The sequence below is a fragment of the Rhinoderma darwinii genome, chromosome 1 (genome assembly GCF_050947455.1).
Source record: "Rhinoderma darwinii isolate aRhiDar2 chromosome 1, aRhiDar2.hap1, whole genome shotgun sequence".
In the NCBI taxonomy this organism is placed as follows: Eukaryota; Metazoa; Chordata; class Amphibia; order Anura; family Rhinodermatidae; genus Rhinoderma; species Rhinoderma darwinii.
Window position 1 is genome coordinate 588,918,223 of NC_134687.1, and position 17,876 is coordinate 588,936,098.

A 17,876-nucleotide genomic window follows, 5' to 3' on the forward strand; every position below is an offset into this window, starting at 1 on the left:
CCAGCCATCAATTGACCTCTGGGTGGCCAAGAGGATTGGATACTCCTCTCTCCCTTATCAGCTGCCTTTGGTTTTGTGGCTTTCCTATGTGATGCTTTATCTCAATGTTAGTGCAGAGTGTAACGTAAAGTGTAGGACCTGTGCCTTTGCTGTACTATGTTGTGCTACTTTGAGCCTGTGTCAAAGATATTGATTGATTGGGCTGGTTGACGGTATACTGTATGCTTGTGATTTGACCACTGATTGTTAACAAAGCTGCTTTCAATCCAAAAAGGTGGATGCAGACAGGTGATCTTTGGCCTGCTTCGGACCAAAAACCAGGAAAAATCCTCAGCGACTTAGTAGGGCCTCTTGTGAGGGGAGCCTGTCTGGCAGGCGCTATGCAACTCATACTTACCTGGCAGGGGAGATACCATGATCATTAAGGTGGTTCTCCCAGGGTGAGGCTCAGCCATTGCACTTCGGGTGTGCTGACCCCTGCGATTTCCCCAAATGCGGGAAACTCGACTGCATAATTTGTGGTAGTGGGGGACTGCGTTTGCGCTTTCCCCTGATTTACTCTGGTGAAAAACAGTGCTTATTATTCAATGCTGACTATTACTAGTCAGAGATACTTGCTAGATCGAGCGAGCCAGCCATCAATTGACCTCTGGGTGGCCAAGAGGATTGGATACTCCTCTCTCCCTTATCAGCTGCCTTTGGTTTTGTGGCTTTCCTATGTGATGCTTTATCTCAATGTTAGTGCAGAGTGTAACGTAAAGTGTAGGACCTGTGCCTTTGCTGTACTATGTTGTGCTACTTTGAGCCTGTGTCAAAGATATTGATTGATTGGGCTGGTTGACGGTATACTGTATGCTTGTGATTTGACCACTGATTGTTAACAAAGCTGCTTTCAATCCAAAAAGGTGGATGCAGACAGGTGATCTTTGGCCTGCTTCGGACCAAAAACCAGGAAAAATCCTCAGCGACTTAGTAGGGCCTCTTGTGAGGGGAGCCTGTCTGGCAGGCGCTATGCAACTCATACTTACCTGGCAGGGGAGATACCATGATCACTAAGGTGGTTCTCCCAGGGTGAGGCTCATCCATTGCACTTCGGGTGTGCTGACCCCTGCGATTTCCCCAAATGCGGGAAACTCGACTGCATAATTTGTGGTAGTGGGGGACTGCGTTCGCGCTTTCCCCTGATTTACTCTGGTGAAAAACAGTGCTTATTATTCAATGCTGACTATTACTAGTCAGAGATACTTGCTAGATCGATCGATCGAGCGAGCCAGCCATCAATTGACCTCTGGGTGGCCGAGAGGATTGGATACTCCTCTCTCCCTTATCAGCTGCCTTTGGTTTTGTGGCTTTCCTATGTGATGCTTTATCTCAATGTTAGTGCAGAGTGTAACGTAAAGTGTAGGACCTGTGCCTTTGCTGTACTATGTTGTGCTACTTTGAGCCTGTGTCAAAGATATTGATTGATTGGGCTGGTTGACGGTATACTGTATGCTTGTGATTTGACCACTGATTGTTAACAAAGCTGCTTTCAATCCAAAAAGGTGGATGCAGACAGGTGATCTTTGGCCTGCTTCGGACCAAAAACCAGGAAAAATCCTCAGCGACTTAGTAGGGCCTCTTGTGAGGGGAGCCTGTCTGGCAGGCGCTATGCAACTCATACTTACCTGGCAGGGGAGATACCATGATCATTAAGGTGGTTCTCCCAGGGTGAGGCTCATCCATTGCACTTCGGGTGTGCTGACCCCTGCGATTTCCCCAAATGCGGGAAACTCGACTGCATAATTTGTGGTAGTGGGGGACTGCGTTTGCGCTTTCCCCTGATTTACTCTGGTGAAAAACAGTGCTTATTATTCAATGCTGACTATTACTAGTCAGAGATACTTGCTAGATCGAGCGAGCCAGCCATCAATTGACCTCTGGGTGGCCAAGAGGATTGGATACTCCTCTCTCCCTTATCAGCTGCCTTTGGTTTTGTGGCTTTCCTATGTGATGCTTTATCTCAATGTTAGTGCAGAGTGTAACGTAAAGTGTAGGACCTGTGCCTTTGCTGTACTATGTTGTGCTACTTTGAGCCTGTGTCAAAGATATTGATTGATTGGGCTGGTTGACGGTATACTGTATGCTTGTGATTTGACCACTGATTGTTAACAAAGCTGCTTTCAATCCAAAAAGGTGGATGCAGACAGGTGATCTTTGGCCTGCTTCGGACCAAAAACCAGGAAAAATCCTCAGCGACTTAGTAGGGCCTCTTGTGAGGGGAGCCTGTCTGGCAGGCGCTATGCAACTCATACTTACCTGGCAGGGGAGATACCATGATCACTAAGGTGGTTCTCCCAGGGTGAGGCTCATCCATTGCACTTCGGGTGTGCTGAACCCTGCGATTTCCCCAAATGCGGGAAACTCGACTGCATAATTTGTGGTAGTGGGGGACTGTGTTCGCGCTTTCCCCTGATTTACTCTGGTGAAAAACAGTGCTTATTATTCAATGCTGACTATTACTAGTCAGAGATACTTGCTAGATCGATCGATCGAGCGAGCCAGCCATCAATTGACCTCTGGGTGGCCAAGAGGATTGGATACTCCTCTCTCCCTTATCAGCTGCCTTTGGTTTTGTGGCTTTCCTATGTGATGCTTTATCTCAATGTTAGTGCAGAGTGTAACGTAAAGTGTAGGACCTGTGCCTTTGCTGTACTATGTTGTGCTACTTTGAGCCTGTGTCAAAGATATTGATTGATTGGGCTGGTTGACGGTATACTGTATGCTTGTGATTTGACCACTGATTGTTAACAAAGCTGCTTTCAATCCAAAAAGGTGGATGCAGACAGGTGATCTTTGGCCTGCTTCGGACCAAAAACCAGGAAAAATCCTCAGCGACTTAGTAGGGCCTCTTGTGAGGGGAGCCTGTCTGGCAGGCGCTATGCAACTCATACTTACCTGGCAGGGGAGATACCATGATCATTAAGGTGGTTCTCCCAGGGTGAGGCTCAGCCATTGCACTTCGGGTGTGCTGACCCCTGCGATTTCCCCAAATGCGGGAAACTCGACTGCATAATTTGTGGTAGTGGGGGACTGCGTTTGCGCTTTCCCCTGATTTACTCTGGTGAAAAACAGTGCTTATTATTCAATGCTGACTATTACTAGTCAGAGATACTTGCTAGATCGAGCGAGCCAGCCATCAATTGACCTCTGGGTGGCCAAGAGGATTGGATACTCCTCTCTCCCTTATCAGCTGCCTTTGGTTTTGTGGCTTTCCTATGTGATGCTTTATCTCAATGTTAGTGCAGAGTGTAACGTAAAGTGTAGGACCTGTGCCTTTGCTGTACTATGTTGTGCTACTTTGAGCCTGTGTCAAAGATATTGATTGATTGGGCTGGTTGACGGTATACTGTATGCTTGTGATTTGACCACTGATTGTTAACAAAGCTGCTTTCAATCCAAAAAGGTGGATGCAGACAGGTGATCTTTGGCCTGCTTCGGACCAAAAACCAGGAAAAATCCTCAGCGACTTAGTAGGGCCTCTTGTGAGGGGAGCCTGTCTGGCAGGCGCTATGCAACTCATACTTACCTGGCAGGGGAGATACCATGATCACTAAGGTGGTTCTCCCAGGGTGAGGCTCATCCATTGCACTTCGGGTGTGCTGACCCCTGCGATTTCCCCAAATGCGGGAAACTCGACTGCATAATTTGTGGTAGTGGGGGACTGCGTTCGCGCTTTCCCCTGATTTACTCTGGTGAAAAACAGTGCTTATTATTCAATGCTGACTATTACTAGTCAGAGATACTTGCTAGATCGATCGATCGAGCGAGCCAGCCATCAATTGACCTCTGGGTGGCCGAGAGGATTGGATACTCCTCTCTCCCTTATCAGCTGCCTTTGGTTTTGTGGCTTTCCTATGTGATGCTTTATCTCAATGTTAGTGCAGAGTGTAACGTAAAGTGTAGGACCTGTGCCTTTGCTGTACTATGTTGTGCTACTTTGAGCCTGTGTCAAAGATATTGATTGATTGGGCTGGTTGACGGTATACTGTATGCTTGTGATTTGACCACTGATTGTTAACAAAGCTGCTTTCAATCCAAAAAGGTGGATGCAGACAGGTGATCTTTGGCCTGCTTCGGACCAAAAACCAGGAAAAATCCTCAGCGACTTAGTAGGGCCTCTTGTGAGGGGAGCCTGTCTGGCAGGCGCTATGCAACTCATACTTACCTGGCAGGGGAGATACCATGATCATTAAGGTGGTTCTCCCAGGGTGAGGCTCATCCATTGCACTTCGGGTGTGCTGACCCCTGCGATTTCCCCAAATGCGGGAAACTCGACTGCATAATTTGTGGTAGTGGGGGACTGCGTTCGCGCTTTCCCCTGATTTACTCTGGTGAAAAACAGTGCTTATTATTCAATGCTGACTGTTACTAGTCAGAGGTACTTGTATGCTTGTGATTTAACCACCGATTGTCAACAAAGCTGTTTTTCAATCCAAAATGTGGTACATTATCTCTTTATATTTAGCTGTATACGCAGCCTTTGTCTCCCCCTCGTGGATGAACAACAGTGTGATCAGTGAAGTTTCTTTTTCTGCTGGGCTTCGAGAAGTCAGGGCATGGCGAGCCTTTCCCTAACCTAACCTATCCTTCCTCTCTGTCTCACAGGTGACGGCATGCAAATGTGGGGACTGCTTCATCGGCACGGCAATGCTCTGACCAGAAGCCGCCGCCCCATATGCTAATACCCTGGTTGCTGTGCATCTTGGAAGTGCTTAGACTTGAGCCTGTGTCTTATGGAATTTGGGGTGCCTGCACACCCCTGGCTCCGTACAATGAGGTGCATCCGTTTTTTGGCGCAGTTGGATCCAGACAGGTGATCTTTGGCCTGCTTCGGACCAAAAACCAGGAAAAATCCTCAGCGACTTAGTAGGGCCTCTTGTGAGGGGAGCCTTTCTGGCAGGCGCTATGCAACTCATACTTACCTGGCAGGGGAGATACCATGATCACTAAGGTGGTTCTCCCAGGGTGAGGCTCATCCATTGCACTTCGGGTGTGCTGACCCCTGCGATTTCCCCAAATGCGGGAAACTCGACTGCATAATTTGTGGTAGTGGGGGACTGCGTTCGCGCTTTCCCCTGATTTACTCTGGTGAAAAACAGTGCTTATTAATCAATGCTGACTATTACTAGTCAGAGATACTTGCTAGATCGATCGATCGAGCCAGCCATCAATTGACCTCTGGGTGGCCAAGAGGATTGGATACTCCTCTCTCCCTTATCAGCTGCCTTTGGTTTTGTGGCTTTCCTATGTGATGCTTTATCTCAATGTTAGTGCAGAGTGTAACGTAAAGTGTAGGACCTGTGCCTTTGCTGTACTATGTTGTGCTACTTTGAGCCTGTGTCAAAGATATTGATTGATTGGGCTGGTTGACGGTATACTGTATGCTTGTGATTTGACCACTGATTGTTAACAAAGCTGCTTTCAATCCAAAAAGGTGGATGCAGACAGGTGATCTTTGGCCTGCTTCGGACCAAAAACCAGGAAAAATCCTCAGCGACTTAGTAGGGCCTCTTGTGAGGGGAGCCTGTCTGGCAGGCGCTATGCAACTCATACTTACCTGGCAGGGGAGATACCATGATCATTAAGGTGGTTCTCCCAGGGTGAGGCTCATCCATTGCACTTCGGGTGTGCTGACCCCTGCGATTTCCCCAAATGCGGGAAACTCGACTGCATAATTTGTGGTAGTGGGGGACTGCGTTTGCGCTTTCCCCTGATTTACTCTGGTGAAAAACAGTGCTTATTATTCAATGCTGACTATTACTAGTCAGAGATACTTGCTAGATCGAGCGAGCCAGCCATCAATTGACCTCTGGGTGGCCAAGAGGATTGGATACTCCTCTCTCCCTTATCAGCTGCCTTTGGTTTTGTGGCTTTCCTATGTGATGCTTTATCTCAATGTTAGTGCAGAGTGTAACGTAAAGTGTAGGACCTGTGCCTTTGCTGTACTATGTTGTGCTACTTTGAGCCTGTGTCAAAGATATTGATTGATTGGGCTGGTTGACGGTATACTGTATGCTTGTGATTTGACCACTGATTGTTAACAAAGCTGCTTTCAATCCAAAAAGGTGGATGCAGACAGGTGATCTTTGGCCTGCTTCGGACCAAAAACCAGGAAAAATCCTCAGCGACTTAGTAGGGCCTCTTGTGAGGGGAGCCTGTCTGGCAGGCGCTATGCAACTCATACTTACCTGGCAGGGGAGATACCATGATCACTAAGGTGGTTCTCCCAGGGTGAGGCTCATCCATTGCACTTCGGGTGTGCTGAACCCTGCGATTTCCCCAAATGCGGGAAACTCGACTGCATAATTTGTGGTAGTGGGGGACTGCGTTCGCGCTTTCCCCTGATTTACTCTGGTGAAAAACAGTGCTTATTATTCAATGCTGACTATTACTAGTCAGAGATACTTGCTAGATCGATCGATCGAGCGAGCCAGCCATCAATTGACCTCTGGGTGGCCAAGAGGATTGGATACTCCTCTCTCCCTTATCAGCTGCCTTTGGTTTTGTGGCTTTCCTATGTGATGCTTTATCTCAATGTTAGTGCAGAGTGTAACGTAAAGTGTAGGACCTGTGCCTTTGCTGTACTATGTTGTGCTACTTTGAGCCTGTGTCAAAGATATTGATTGATTGGGCTGGTTGACGGTATACTGTATGCTTGTGATTTGACCACTGATTGTTAACAAAGCTGCTTTCAATCCAAAAAGGTGGATGCAGACAGGTGATCTTTGGCCTGCTTCGGACCAAAAACCAGGAAAAATCCTCAGCGACTTAGTAGGGCCTCTTGTGAGGGGAGCCTGTCTGGCAGGCGCTATGCAACTCATACTTACCTGGCAGGGGAGATACCATGATCATTAAGGTGGTTCTCCCAGGGTGAGGCTCAGCCATTGCACTTCGGGTGTGCTGACCCCTGCGATTTCCCCAAATGCGGGAAACTCGACTGCATAATTTGTGGTAGTGGGGGACTGCGTTTGCGCTTTCCCCTGATTTACTCTGGTGAAAAACAGTGCTTATTATTCAATGCTGACTATTACTAGTCAGAGATACTTGCTAGATCGAGCGAGCCAGCCATCAATTGACCTCTGGGTGGCCAAGAGGATTGGATACTCCTCTCTCCCTTATCAGCTGCCTTTGGTTTTGTGGCTTTCCTATGTGATGCTTTATCTCAATGTTAGTGCAGAGTGTAACGTAAAGTGTAGGACCTGTGCCTTTGCTGTACTATGTTGTGCTACTTTGAGCCTGTGTCAAAGATATTGATTGATTGGGCTGGTTGACGGTATACTGTATGCTTGTGATTTGACCACTGATTGTTAACAAAGCTGCTTTCAATCCAAAAAGGTGGATGCAGACAGGTGATCTTTGGCCTGCTTCGGACCAAAAACCAGGAAAAATCCTCAGCGACTTAGTAGGGCCTCTTGTGAGGGGAGCCTGTCTGGCAGGCGCTATGCAACTCATACTTACCTGGCAGGGGAGATACCATGATCACTAAGGTGGTTCTCCCAGGGTGAGGCTCATCCATTGCACTTCGGGTGTGCTGACCCCTGCGATTTCCCCAAATGCGGGAAACTCGACTGCATAATTTGTGGTAGTGGGGGACTGCGTTCGCGCTTTCCCCTGATTTACTCTGGTGAAAAACAGTGCTTATTATTCAATGCTGACTATTACTAGTCAGAGATACTTGCTAGATCGATCGATCGAGCGAGCCAGCCATCAATTGACCTCTGGGTGGCCAAGAGGATTGGATACTCCTCTCTCCCTTATCAGCTGCCTTTGGTTTTGTGGCTTTCCTATGTGATGCTTTATCTCAATGTTAGTGCAGAGTGTAACGTAAAGTGTAGGACCTGTGCCTTTGCTGTACTATGTTGTGCTACTTTGAGCCTGTGTCAAAGATATTGATTGATTGGGCTGGTTGACGGTATACTGTATGCTTGTGATTTGACCACTGATTGTTAACAAAGCTGCTTTCAATCCAAAAAGGTGGATGCAGACAGGTGATCTTTGGCCTGCTTCGGACCAAAAACCAGGAAAAATCCTCAGCGACTTAGTAGGGCCTCTTGTGAGGGGAGCCTGTCTGGCAGGCGCTATGCAACTCATACTTACCTGGCAGGGGAGATACCATGATCATTAAGGTGGTTCTCCCAGGGTGAGGCTCATCCATTGCACTTCGGGTGTGCTGACCCCTGCGATTTCCCCAAATGCGGGAAACTCGACTGCATAATTTGTGGTAGTGGGGGACTGCGTTCGCGCTTTCCCCTGATTTACTCTGGTGAAAAACAGTGCTTATTATTCAATGCTGACTGTTACTAGTCAGAGGTACTTGTATGCTTGTGATTTAACCACCGATTGTCAACAAAGCTGTTTTTCAATCCAAAATGTGGTACATTATCTCTTTATATTTAGCTGTATACGCAGCCTTTGTCTCCCCCTCGTGGATGAACAACAGTGTGATCAGTGAAGTTTCTTTTTCTGCTGGGCTTCGAGAAGTCAGGGCATGGCGAGCCTTTCCCTAACCTAACCTATCCTTCCTCTCTGTCTCACAGGTGACGGCATGCAAATGTGGGGACTGCTTCATCGGCACGGCAATGCTCTGACCAGAAGCCGCCGCCCCATATGCTAATACCCTGGTTGCTGTGCATCTTGGAAGTGCTTAGACTTGAGCCTGTGTCTTATGGAATTTGGGGTGCCTGCACACCCCTGGCTCCGTACAATGAGGTGCATCCGTTTTTTGGCGCAGTTGGATCCAGACAGGTGATCTTTGGCCTGCTTCGGACCAAAAACCAGGAAAAATCCTCAGCGACTTAGTAGGGCCTCTTGTGAGGGGAGCCTTTCTGGCAGGCGCTATGCAACTCATACTTACCTGGCAGGGGAGATACCATGATCACTAAGGTGGTTCTCCCAGGGTGAGGCTCATCCATTGCACTTCGGGTGTGCTGACCCCTGCGATTTCCCCAAATGCGGGAAACTCGACTGCATAATTTGTGGTAGTGGGGGACTGCGTTCGCGCTTTCCCCTGATTTACTCTGGTGAAAAACAGTGCTTATTAATCAATGCTGACTATTACTAGTCAGAGATACTTGCTAGATCGATCGATCGAGCCAGCCATCAATTGACCTCTGGGTGGCCAAGAGGATTGGATACTCCTCTCTCCCTTATCAGCTGCCTTTGGTTTTGTGGCTTTCCTATGTGATGCTTTATCTCAATGTTAGTGCAGAGTGTAACGTAAAGTGTAGGACCTGTGCCTTTGCTGTACTATGTTGTGCTACTTTGAGCCTGTGTCAAAGATATTGATTGATTGGGCTGGTTGACGGTATACTGTATGCTTGTGATTTGACCACTGATTGTTAACAAAGCTGCTTTCAATCCAAAAAGGTGGATGCAGACAGGTGATCTTTGGCCTGCTTCGGACCAAAAACCAGGAAAAATCCTCAGCGACTTAGTAGGGCCTCTTGTGAGGGGAGCCTGTCTGGCAGGCGCTATGCAACTCATACTTACCTGGCAGGGGAGATACCATGATCATTAAGGTGGTTCTCCCAGGGTGAGGCTCAGCCATTGCACTTCGGGTGTGCTGACCCCTGCGATTTCCCCAAATGCGGGAAACTCGACTGCATAATTTGTGGTAGTGGGGGACTGCGTTTGCGCTTTCCCCTGATTTACTCTGGTGAAAAACAGTGCTTATTATTCAATGCTGACTATTACTAGTCAGAGATACTTGCTAGATCGAGCGAGCCAGCCATCAATTGACCTCTGGGTGGCCAAGAGGATTGGATACTCCTCTCTCCCTTATCAGCTGCCTTTGGTTTTGTGGCTTTCCTATGTGATGCTTTATCTCAATGTTAGTGCAGAGTGTAACGTAAAGTGTAGGACCTGTGCCTTTGCTGTACTATGTTGTGCTACTTTGAGCCTGTGTCAAAGATATTGATTGATTGGGCTGGTTGACGGTATACTGTATGCTTGTGATTTGACCACTGATTGTTAACAAAGCTGCTTTCAATCCAAAAAGGTGGATGCAGACAGGTGATCTTTGGCCTGCTTCGGACCAAAAACCAGGAAAAATCCTCAGCGACTTAGTAGGGCCTCTTGTGAGGGGAGCCTGTCTGGCAGGCGCTATGCAACTCATACTTACCTGGCAGGGGAGATACCATGATCACTAAGGTGGTTCTCCCAGGGTGAGGCTCATCCATTGCACTTCGGGTGTGCTGACCCCTGCGATTTCCTCAAATGCGGGAAACTCGACTGCATAATTTGTGGTAGTGGGGGACTGCGTTCGCGCTTTCCCCTGATTTACTCTGGTGAAAAACAGTGCTTATTATTCAATGCTGACTATTACTAGTCAGAGATACTTGCTAGATCGATCGATCGAGCGAGCCAGCCATCAATTGACCTCTGGGTGGCCAAGAGGATTGGATACTCCTCTCTCCCTTATCAGCTGCCTTTGGTTTTGTGGCTTTCCTATGTGATGCTTTATCTCAATGTTAGTGCAGAGTGTAACGTAAAGTGTAGGACCTGTGCCTTTGCTGTACTATGTTGTGCTACTTTGAGCCTGTGTCAAAGATATTGATTGATTGGGCTGGTTGACGGTATACTGTATGCTTGTGATTTGACCACTGATTGTTAACAAAGCTGCTTTCAATCCAAAAAGGTGGATGCAGACAGGTGATCTTTGGCCTGCTTCGGACCAAAAACCAGGAAAAATCCTCAGCGACTTAGTAGGGCCTCTTGTGAGGGGAGCCTGTCTGGCAGGCGCTATGCAACTCATACTTACCTGGCAGGGGAGATACCATGATCACTAAGGTGGTTCTCCCAGGGTGAGGCTCATCCATTGCACTTCGGGTGTGCTGACCCCTGCGATTTCCCCAAATGCGGGAAACTCGACTGCATAATTTGTGGTAGTGGGGGACTGCGTTCGCGCTTTCCCCTGATTTACTCTGGTGAAAAACAGTGCTTATTATTCAATGCTGACTATTACTAGTCAGAGATACTTGCTAGATCGATCGATCGAGCGAGCCAGCCATCAATTGACCTCTGGGTGGCCAAGAGGATTGGATACTCCTCTCTCCCTTATCAGCTGCCTTTGGTTTTGTGGCTTTCCTATGTGATGCTTTATCTCAATGTTAGTGCAGAGTGTAACGTAAAGTGTAGGACCTGTGCCTTTGCTGTACTATGTTGTGCTACTTTGAGCCTGTGTCAAAGATATTGATTGATTGGGCTGGTTGACGGTATACTGTATGCTGGTGATTTGACCACTGATTGTTAACAAAGCTGCTTTCAATCCAAAAAGGTGGATGCAGACAGGTGATCTTTGGCCTGCTTCGGACCAAAAACCAGGAAAAATCCTCAGCGACTTAGTAGGGCCTCTTGTGAGGGGAGCCTGTCTGGCAGGCGCTATGCAACTCATACTTACCTGGCAGGGGAGATACCATGATCATTAAGGTGGTTCTCCCAGGGTGAGGCTCATCCATTGCACTTCGGGTGTGCTGACCCCTGCGATTTCCCCAAATGCGGGAAACTCGACTGCATAATTTGTGGTAGTGGGGGACTGCGTTCGCGCTTTCCCCTGATTTACTCTGGTGAAAAACAGTGCTTATTATTCAATGCTGACTGTTACTAGTCAGAGGTACTTGTATGCTTGTGATTTAACCACCGATTGTCAACAAAGCTGTTTTTCAATCCAAAATGTGGTACATTATCTCTTTATATTTAGCTGTATACGCAGCCTTTGTCTCCCCCTCGTGGATGAACAACAGTGTGATCAGTGAAGTTTCTTTTTCTGCTGGGCTTCGAGAAGTCAGGGCATGGCGAGCCTTTCCCTAACCTAACCTATCCTTCCTCTCTGTCTCACAGGTGACGGCATGCAAATGTGGGGACTGCTTCATCGGCACGGCAATGCTCTGACCAGAAGCCGCCGCCCCATATGCTAATACCCTGGTTGCTGTGCATCTTGGAAGTGCTTAGACTTGAGCCTGTGTCTTATGGAATTTGGGGTGCCTGCACACCCCTGGCTCCGTACAATGAGGTGCATCCGTTTTTTGGCGCAGTTGGATCCAGACAGGTGATCTTTGGCCTGCTTCGGACCAAAAACCAGGAAAAATCCTCAGCGACTTAGTAGGGCCTCTTGTGAGGGGAGCCTTTCTGGCAGGCGCTATGCAACTCATACTTACCTGGCAGGGGAGATACCATGATCACTAAGGTGGTTCTCCCAGGGTGAGGCTCATCCATTGCACTTCGGGTGTGCTGACCCCTGCGATTTCCCCAAATGCGGGAAACTCGACTGCATAATTTGTGGTAGTGGGGGACTGCGTTCGCGCTTTCCCCTGATTTACTCTGGTGAAAAACAGTGCTTATTAATCAATGCTGACTATTACTAGTCAGAGATACTTGCTAGATCGATCGATCGAGCCAGCCATCAATTGACCTCTGGGTGGCCAAGAGGATTGGATACTCCTCTCTCCCTTATCAGCTGCCTTTGGTTTTGTGGCTTTCCTATGTGATGCTTTATCTCAATGTTAGTGCAGAGTGTAACGTAAAGTGTAGGACCTGTGCCTTTGCTGTACTATGTTGTGCTACTTTGAGCCTGTGTCAAAGATATTGATTGATTGGGCTGGTTGACGGTATACTGTATGCTTGTGATTTGACCACTGATTGTTAACAAAGCTGCTTTCAATCCAAAAAGGTGGATGCAGACAGGTGATCTTTGGCCTGCTTCGGACCAAAAACCAGGAAAAATCCTCAGCGACTTAGTAGGGCCTCTTGTGAGGGGAGCCTGTCTGGCAGGCGCTATGCAACTCATACTTACCTGGCAGGGGAGATACCATGATCATTAAGGTGGTTCTCCCAGGGTGAGGCTCAGCCATTGCACTTCGGGTGTGCTGACCCCTGCGATTTCCCCAAATGCGGGAAACTCGACTGCATAATTTGTGGTAGTGGGGGACTGCGTTTGCGCTTTCCCCTGATTTACTCTGGTGAAAAACAGTGCTTATTATTCAATGCTGACTATTACTAGTCAGAGATACTTGCTAGATCGAGCGAGCCAGCCATCAATTGACCTCTGGGTGGCCAAGAGGATTGGATACTCCTCTCTCCCTTATCAGCTGCCTTTGGTTTTGTGGCTTTCCTATGTGATGCTTTATCTCAATGTTAGTGCAGAGTGTAACGTAAAGTGTAGGACCTGTGCCTTTGCTGTACTATGTTGTGCTACTTTGAGCCTGTGTCAAAGATATTGATTGATTGGGCTGGTTGACGGTATACTGTATGCTTGTGATTTGACCACTGATTGTTAACAAAGCTGCTTTCAATCCAAAAAGGTGGATGCAGACAGGTGATCTTTGGCCTGCTTCGGACCAAAAACCAGGAAAAATCCTCAGCGACTTAGTAGGGCCTCTTGTGAGGGGAGCCTGTCTGGCAGGCGCTATGCAACTCATACTTACCTGGCAGGGGAGATACCATGATCACTAAGGTGGTTCTCCCAGGGTGAGGCTCATCCATTGCACTTCGGGTGTGCTGACCCCTGCGATTTCCTCAAATGCGGGAAACTCGACTGCATAATTTGTGGTAGTGGGGGACTGCGTTCGCGCTTTCCCCTGATTTACTCTGGTGAAAAACAGTGCTTATTATTCAATGCTGACTATTACTAGTCAGAGATACTTGCTAGATCGATCGATCGAGCGAGCCAGCCATCAATTGACCTCTGGGTGGCCAAGAGGATTGGATACTCCTCTCTCCCTTATCAGCTGCCTTTGGTTTTGTGGCTTTCCTATGTGATGCTTTATCTCAATGTTAGTGCAGAGTGTAACGTAAAGTGTAGGACCTGTGCCTTTGCTGTACTATGTTGTGCTACTTTGAGCCTGTGTCAAAGATATTGATTGATTGGGCTGGTTGACGGTATACTGTATGCTTGTGATTTGACCACTGATTGTTAACAAAGCTGCTTTCAATCCAAAAAGGTGGATGCAGACAGGTGATCTTTGGCCTGCTTCGGACCAAAAACCAGGAAAAATCCTCAGCGACTTAGTAGGGCCTCTTGTGAGGGGAGCCTGTCTGGCAGGCGCTATGCAACTCATACTTACCTGGCAGGGGAGATACCATGATCACTAAGGTGGTTCTCCCAGGGTGAGGCTCATCCATTGCACTTCGGGTGTGCTGACCCCTGCGATTTCCCCAAATGCGGGAAACTCGACTGCATAATTTGTGGTAGTGGGGGACTGCGTTCGCGCTTTCCCCTGATTTACTCTGGTGAAAAACAGTGCTTATTATTCAATGCTGACTATTACTAGTCAGAGATACTTGCTAGATCGATCGATCGAGCGAGCCAGCCATCAATTGACCTCTGGGTGGCCAAGAGGATTGGATACTCCTCTCTCCCTTATCAGCTGCCTTTGGTTTTGTGGCTTTCCTATGTGATGCTTTATCTCAATGTTAGTGCAGAGTGTAACGTAAAGTGTAGGACCTGTGCCTTTGCTGTACTATGTTGTGCTACTTTGAGCCTGTGTCAAAGATATTGATTGATTGGGCTGGTTGACGGTATACTGTATGCTGGTGATTTGACCACTGATTGTTAACAAAGCTGCTTTCAATCCAAAAAGGTGGATGCAGACAGGTGATCTTTGGCCTGCTTCGGACCAAAAACCAGGAAAAATCCTCAGCGACTTAGTAGGGCCTCTTGTGAGGGGAGCCTGTCTGGCAGGCGCTATGCAACTCATACTCACCTGGCAGGGGAGATACCATGATCATTAAGGTGGTTCTCCCAGGGTGAGGCTCATCCATTGCACTTCGGGTGTGCTGACCCCTGCGATTTCCCCAAATGCGGGAAACTCGACTGCATAATTTGTGGTAGTGGGGGACTGCGTTCGCGCTTTCCCCTGATTTACTCTGGTGAAAAACAGTGCTTATTATTCAATGCTGACTGTTACTAGTCAGAGGTACTTGTATGCTTGTGATTTAACCACCGATTGTCAACAAAGCTGTTTTTCAATCCAAAATGTGGTACATTATCTCTTTATATTTAGCTGTATACGCAGCCTTTGTCTCCCCCTCGTGGATGAACAACAGTGTGATCAGTGAAGTTTCTTTTTCTGCTGGGCTTCGAGAAGTCAGGGCATGGCGAGCCTTTCCCTAACCTAACCTATCCTTCCTCTCTGTCTCACAGGTGACGGCATGCAAATGTGGGGACTGCTTCATCGGCACGGCAATGCTCTGACCAGAAGCCGCCGCCCCATATGCTAATACCCTGGTTGCTGTGCATCTTGGAAGTGCTTAGACTTGAGCCTGTGTCTTATGGAATTTGGGGTGCCTGCACACCCCTGGCTCCGTACAATGAGGTGCATCCGTTTTTTGGCGCAGTTGGATCCAGACAGGTGATCTTTGGCCTGCTTCGGACCAAAAACCAGGAAAAATCCTCAGCGACTTAGTAGGGCCTCTTGTGAGGGGAGCCTTTCTGGCAGGCGCTATGCAACTCATACTTACCTGGCAGGGGAGATACCATGATCACTAAGGTGGTTCTCCCAGGGTGAGGCTCATCCATTGCACTTCGGGTGTGCTGACCCCTGCGATTTCCCCAAATGCGGGAAACTCGACTGCATAATTTGTGGTAGTGGGGGACTGCGTTCGCGCTTTCCCCTGATTTACTCTGGTGAAAAACAGTGCTTATTAATCAATGCTGACTATTACTAGTCAGAGATACTTGCTAGATCGATCGATCGAGCGAGCCAGCCATCAATTGACCTCTGGGTGGCCGAGAGGATTGGATACTCCTCTCTCCCTTATCAGCTGCCTTTGGTTTTGTGGCTTTCCTATGTGATGCTTTATCTCAATGTTAGTGCAGAGTGTAACGTAAAGTGTAGGACCTGTGCCTTTGCTGTACTATGTTGTGCTACTTTGAGCCTGTGTCAAAGATATTGATTGATTGGGCTGGTTGACGGTATACTGTATGCTTGTGATTTGACCACTGATTGTTAACAAAGCTGCTTTCAATCCAAAAAGGTGGATGCAGACAGGTGATCTTTGGCCTGCTTCGGACCAAAAACCAGGAAAAATCCTCAGCGACTTAGTAGGGCCTCTTGTGAGGGGAGCCTGTCTGGCAGGCGCTATGCAACTCATACTTACCTGGCAGGGGAGATACCATGATCATTAAGGTGGTTCTCCCAGGGTGAGGCTCATCCATTGCACTTCGGGTGTGCTGACCCCTGCGATTTCCCCAAATGCGGGAAACTCGACTGCATAATTTGTGGTAGTGGGGGACTGCGTTTGCGCTTTCCCCTGATTTACTCTGGTGAAAAACAGTGCTTATTATTCAATGCTGACTATTACTAGTCAGAGATACTTGCTAGATCGAGCGAGCCAGCCATCAATTGACCTCTGGGTGGCCAAGAGGATTGGATACTCCTCTCTCCCTTATCAGCTGCCTTTGGTTTTGTGGCTTTCCTATGTGATGCTTTATCTCAATGTTAGTGCAGAGTGTAACGTAAAGTGTAGGACCTGTGCCTTTGCTGTACTATGTTGTGCTACTTTGAGCCTGTGTCAAAGATATTGATTGATTGGGCTGGTTGACGGTATACTGTATGCTTGTGATTTGACCACTGATTGTTAACAAAGCTGCTTTCAATCCAAAAAGGTGGATGCAGACAGGTGATCTTTGGCCTGCTTCGGACCAAAAACCAGGAAAAATCCTCAGCGACTTAGTAGGGCCTCTTGTGAGGGGAGCCTGTCTGGCAGGCGCTATGCAACTCATACTTACCTGGCAGGGGAGATACCATGATCACTAAGGTGGTTCTCCCAGGGTGAGGCTCATCCATTGCACTTCGGGTGTGCTGAACCCTGCGATTTCCCCAAATGCGGGAAACTCGACTGCATAATTTGTGGTAGTGGGGGACTGCGTTCGCGCTTTCCCCTGATTTACTCTGGTGAAAAACAGTGCTTATTATTCAATGCTGACTATTACTAGTCAGAGATACTTGCTAGATCGATCGATCGAGCGAGCCAGCCATCAATTGACCTCTGGGTGGCCAAGAGGATTGGATACTCCTCTCTCCCTTATCAGCTGCCTTTGGTTTTGTGGCTTTCCTATGTGATGCTTTATCTCAATGTTAGTGCAGAGTGTAACGTAAAGTGTAGGACCTGTGCCTTTGCTGTACTATGTTGTGCTACTTTGAGCCTGTGTCAAAGATATTGATTGATTGGGCTGGTTGACGGTATACTGTATGCTTGTGATTTGACCACTGATTGTTAACAAAGCTGCTTTCAATCCAAAAAGGTGGATGCAGACAGGTGATCTTTGGCCTGCTTCGGACCAAAAACCAGGAAAAATCCTCAGCGACTTAGTAGGGCCTCTTGTGAGGGGAGCCTGTCTGGCAGGCGCTATGCAACTCATACTTACCTGGCAGGGGAGATACCATGATCATTAAGGTGGTTCTCCCAGGGTGAGGCTCAGCCATTGCACTTCGGGTGTGCTGACCCCTGCGATTTCCCCAAATGCGGGAAACTCGACTGCATAATTTGTGGTAGTGGGGGACTGCGTTTGCGCTTTCCCCTGATTTACTCTGGTGAAAAACAGTGCTTATTATTCAATGCTGACTATTACTAGTCAGAGATACTTGCTAGATCGAGCGAGCCAGCCATCAATTGACCTCTGGGTGGCCAAGAGGATTGGATACTCCTCTCTCCCTTATCAGCTGCCTTTGGTTTTGTGGCTTTCCTATGTGATGCTTTATCTCAATGTTAGTGCAGAGTGTAACGTAAAGTGTAGGACCTGTGCCTTTGCTGTACTATGTTGTGCTACTTTGAGCCTGTGTCAAAGATATTGATTGATTGGGCTGGTTGACGGTATACTGTATGCTTGTGATTTG

The 17,876-nt window shown here is 47.9% G+C and overlaps 27 non-coding genes across 27 annotated transcripts; all 27 read left to right on the forward strand.

Annotated features, from left to right (window-relative positions):
• Positions 1-389: 389 nt before the first annotated feature.
• Positions 390-553, forward strand: LOC142721575 (U1 spliceosomal RNA). Its single transcript, XR_012874106.1, has one exon. It is a non-coding gene; the product is annotated as a U1 spliceosomal RNA (small nuclear RNA).
• Positions 554-1,020: 467 nt separating this feature from the next.
• On the forward strand, positions 1,021-1,184 carry LOC142719231 (U1 spliceosomal RNA). Its single transcript, XR_012872676.1, has one exon. It is a non-coding gene; the product is annotated as a U1 spliceosomal RNA (small nuclear RNA).
• A 475-nt stretch (positions 1,185-1,659) lies between these two features.
• On the forward strand, positions 1,660-1,823 carry LOC142720975 (U1 spliceosomal RNA). Its single transcript, XR_012873737.1, has one exon. It is a non-coding gene; the product is annotated as a U1 spliceosomal RNA (small nuclear RNA).
• A 467-nt stretch (positions 1,824-2,290) lies between these two features.
• Positions 2,291-2,454, forward strand: LOC142722201 (U1 spliceosomal RNA). The gene has a single exon (XR_012874522.1). It is a non-coding gene; the product is annotated as a U1 spliceosomal RNA (small nuclear RNA).
• Positions 2,455-2,929: 475 nt separating this feature from the next.
• On the forward strand, positions 2,930-3,093 carry LOC142721586 (U1 spliceosomal RNA). Its single transcript, XR_012874107.1, has one exon. It is a non-coding gene; the product is annotated as a U1 spliceosomal RNA (small nuclear RNA).
• A 467-nt stretch (positions 3,094-3,560) lies between these two features.
• Positions 3,561-3,724, forward strand: LOC142719242 (U1 spliceosomal RNA). The gene has a single exon (XR_012872687.1). It is a non-coding gene; the product is annotated as a U1 spliceosomal RNA (small nuclear RNA).
• Positions 3,725-4,199: 475 nt separating this feature from the next.
• LOC142718602 (U1 spliceosomal RNA) lies at positions 4,200-4,363 on the forward strand. The gene has a single exon (XR_012872555.1). It is a non-coding gene; the product is annotated as a U1 spliceosomal RNA (small nuclear RNA).
• Positions 4,364-4,956: 593 nt separating this feature from the next.
• LOC142719253 (U1 spliceosomal RNA) lies at positions 4,957-5,120 on the forward strand. The gene has a single exon (XR_012872698.1). It is a non-coding gene; the product is annotated as a U1 spliceosomal RNA (small nuclear RNA).
• Positions 5,121-5,591: 471 nt separating this feature from the next.
• On the forward strand, positions 5,592-5,755 carry LOC142720986 (U1 spliceosomal RNA). Its single transcript, XR_012873748.1, has one exon. It is a non-coding gene; the product is annotated as a U1 spliceosomal RNA (small nuclear RNA).
• A 467-nt stretch (positions 5,756-6,222) lies between these two features.
• On the forward strand, positions 6,223-6,386 carry LOC142721355 (U1 spliceosomal RNA). Its single transcript, XR_012874088.1, has one exon. It is a non-coding gene; the product is annotated as a U1 spliceosomal RNA (small nuclear RNA).
• Positions 6,387-6,861: 475 nt separating this feature from the next.
• Positions 6,862-7,025, forward strand: LOC142721597 (U1 spliceosomal RNA). The gene has a single exon (XR_012874108.1). It is a non-coding gene; the product is annotated as a U1 spliceosomal RNA (small nuclear RNA).
• Positions 7,026-7,492: 467 nt separating this feature from the next.
• LOC142719272 (U1 spliceosomal RNA) lies at positions 7,493-7,656 on the forward strand. The gene has a single exon (XR_012872716.1). It is a non-coding gene; the product is annotated as a U1 spliceosomal RNA (small nuclear RNA).
• A 475-nt stretch (positions 7,657-8,131) lies between these two features.
• On the forward strand, positions 8,132-8,295 carry LOC142718613 (U1 spliceosomal RNA). Its single transcript, XR_012872556.1, has one exon. It is a non-coding gene; the product is annotated as a U1 spliceosomal RNA (small nuclear RNA).
• Positions 8,296-8,888: 593 nt separating this feature from the next.
• LOC142719278 (U1 spliceosomal RNA) lies at positions 8,889-9,052 on the forward strand. The gene has a single exon (XR_012872723.1). It is a non-coding gene; the product is annotated as a U1 spliceosomal RNA (small nuclear RNA).
• Positions 9,053-9,523: 471 nt separating this feature from the next.
• On the forward strand, positions 9,524-9,687 carry LOC142721608 (U1 spliceosomal RNA). The gene has a single exon (XR_012874109.1). It is a non-coding gene; the product is annotated as a U1 spliceosomal RNA (small nuclear RNA).
• A 467-nt stretch (positions 9,688-10,154) lies between these two features.
• Positions 10,155-10,318, forward strand: LOC142721905 (U1 spliceosomal RNA). Its single transcript, XR_012874251.1, has one exon. It is a non-coding gene; the product is annotated as a U1 spliceosomal RNA (small nuclear RNA).
• Positions 10,319-10,793: 475 nt separating this feature from the next.
• On the forward strand, positions 10,794-10,957 carry LOC142719284 (U1 spliceosomal RNA). The gene has a single exon (XR_012872725.1). It is a non-coding gene; the product is annotated as a U1 spliceosomal RNA (small nuclear RNA).
• A 475-nt stretch (positions 10,958-11,432) lies between these two features.
• Positions 11,433-11,596, forward strand: LOC142718624 (U1 spliceosomal RNA). Its single transcript, XR_012872557.1, has one exon. It is a non-coding gene; the product is annotated as a U1 spliceosomal RNA (small nuclear RNA).
• A 593-nt stretch (positions 11,597-12,189) lies between these two features.
• On the forward strand, positions 12,190-12,353 carry LOC142719289 (U1 spliceosomal RNA). Its single transcript, XR_012872727.1, has one exon. It is a non-coding gene; the product is annotated as a U1 spliceosomal RNA (small nuclear RNA).
• A 471-nt stretch (positions 12,354-12,824) lies between these two features.
• LOC142721619 (U1 spliceosomal RNA) lies at positions 12,825-12,988 on the forward strand. Its single transcript, XR_012874110.1, has one exon. It is a non-coding gene; the product is annotated as a U1 spliceosomal RNA (small nuclear RNA).
• Positions 12,989-13,455: 467 nt separating this feature from the next.
• Positions 13,456-13,619, forward strand: LOC142721913 (U1 spliceosomal RNA). The gene has a single exon (XR_012874252.1). It is a non-coding gene; the product is annotated as a U1 spliceosomal RNA (small nuclear RNA).
• A 475-nt stretch (positions 13,620-14,094) lies between these two features.
• On the forward strand, positions 14,095-14,258 carry LOC142719299 (U1 spliceosomal RNA). Its single transcript, XR_012872729.1, has one exon. It is a non-coding gene; the product is annotated as a U1 spliceosomal RNA (small nuclear RNA).
• A 475-nt stretch (positions 14,259-14,733) lies between these two features.
• On the forward strand, positions 14,734-14,897 carry LOC142721950 (U1 spliceosomal RNA). The gene has a single exon (XR_012874285.1). It is a non-coding gene; the product is annotated as a U1 spliceosomal RNA (small nuclear RNA).
• A 593-nt stretch (positions 14,898-15,490) lies between these two features.
• On the forward strand, positions 15,491-15,654 carry LOC142719310 (U1 spliceosomal RNA). The gene has a single exon (XR_012872730.1). It is a non-coding gene; the product is annotated as a U1 spliceosomal RNA (small nuclear RNA).
• Positions 15,655-16,129: 475 nt separating this feature from the next.
• LOC142720997 (U1 spliceosomal RNA) lies at positions 16,130-16,293 on the forward strand. The gene has a single exon (XR_012873759.1). It is a non-coding gene; the product is annotated as a U1 spliceosomal RNA (small nuclear RNA).
• Positions 16,294-16,760: 467 nt separating this feature from the next.
• On the forward strand, positions 16,761-16,924 carry LOC142721366 (U1 spliceosomal RNA). Its single transcript, XR_012874089.1, has one exon. It is a non-coding gene; the product is annotated as a U1 spliceosomal RNA (small nuclear RNA).
• Positions 16,925-17,399: 475 nt separating this feature from the next.
• LOC142721632 (U1 spliceosomal RNA) lies at positions 17,400-17,563 on the forward strand. Its single transcript, XR_012874111.1, has one exon. It is a non-coding gene; the product is annotated as a U1 spliceosomal RNA (small nuclear RNA).
• Positions 17,564-17,876: the final 313 nt, after the last annotated feature.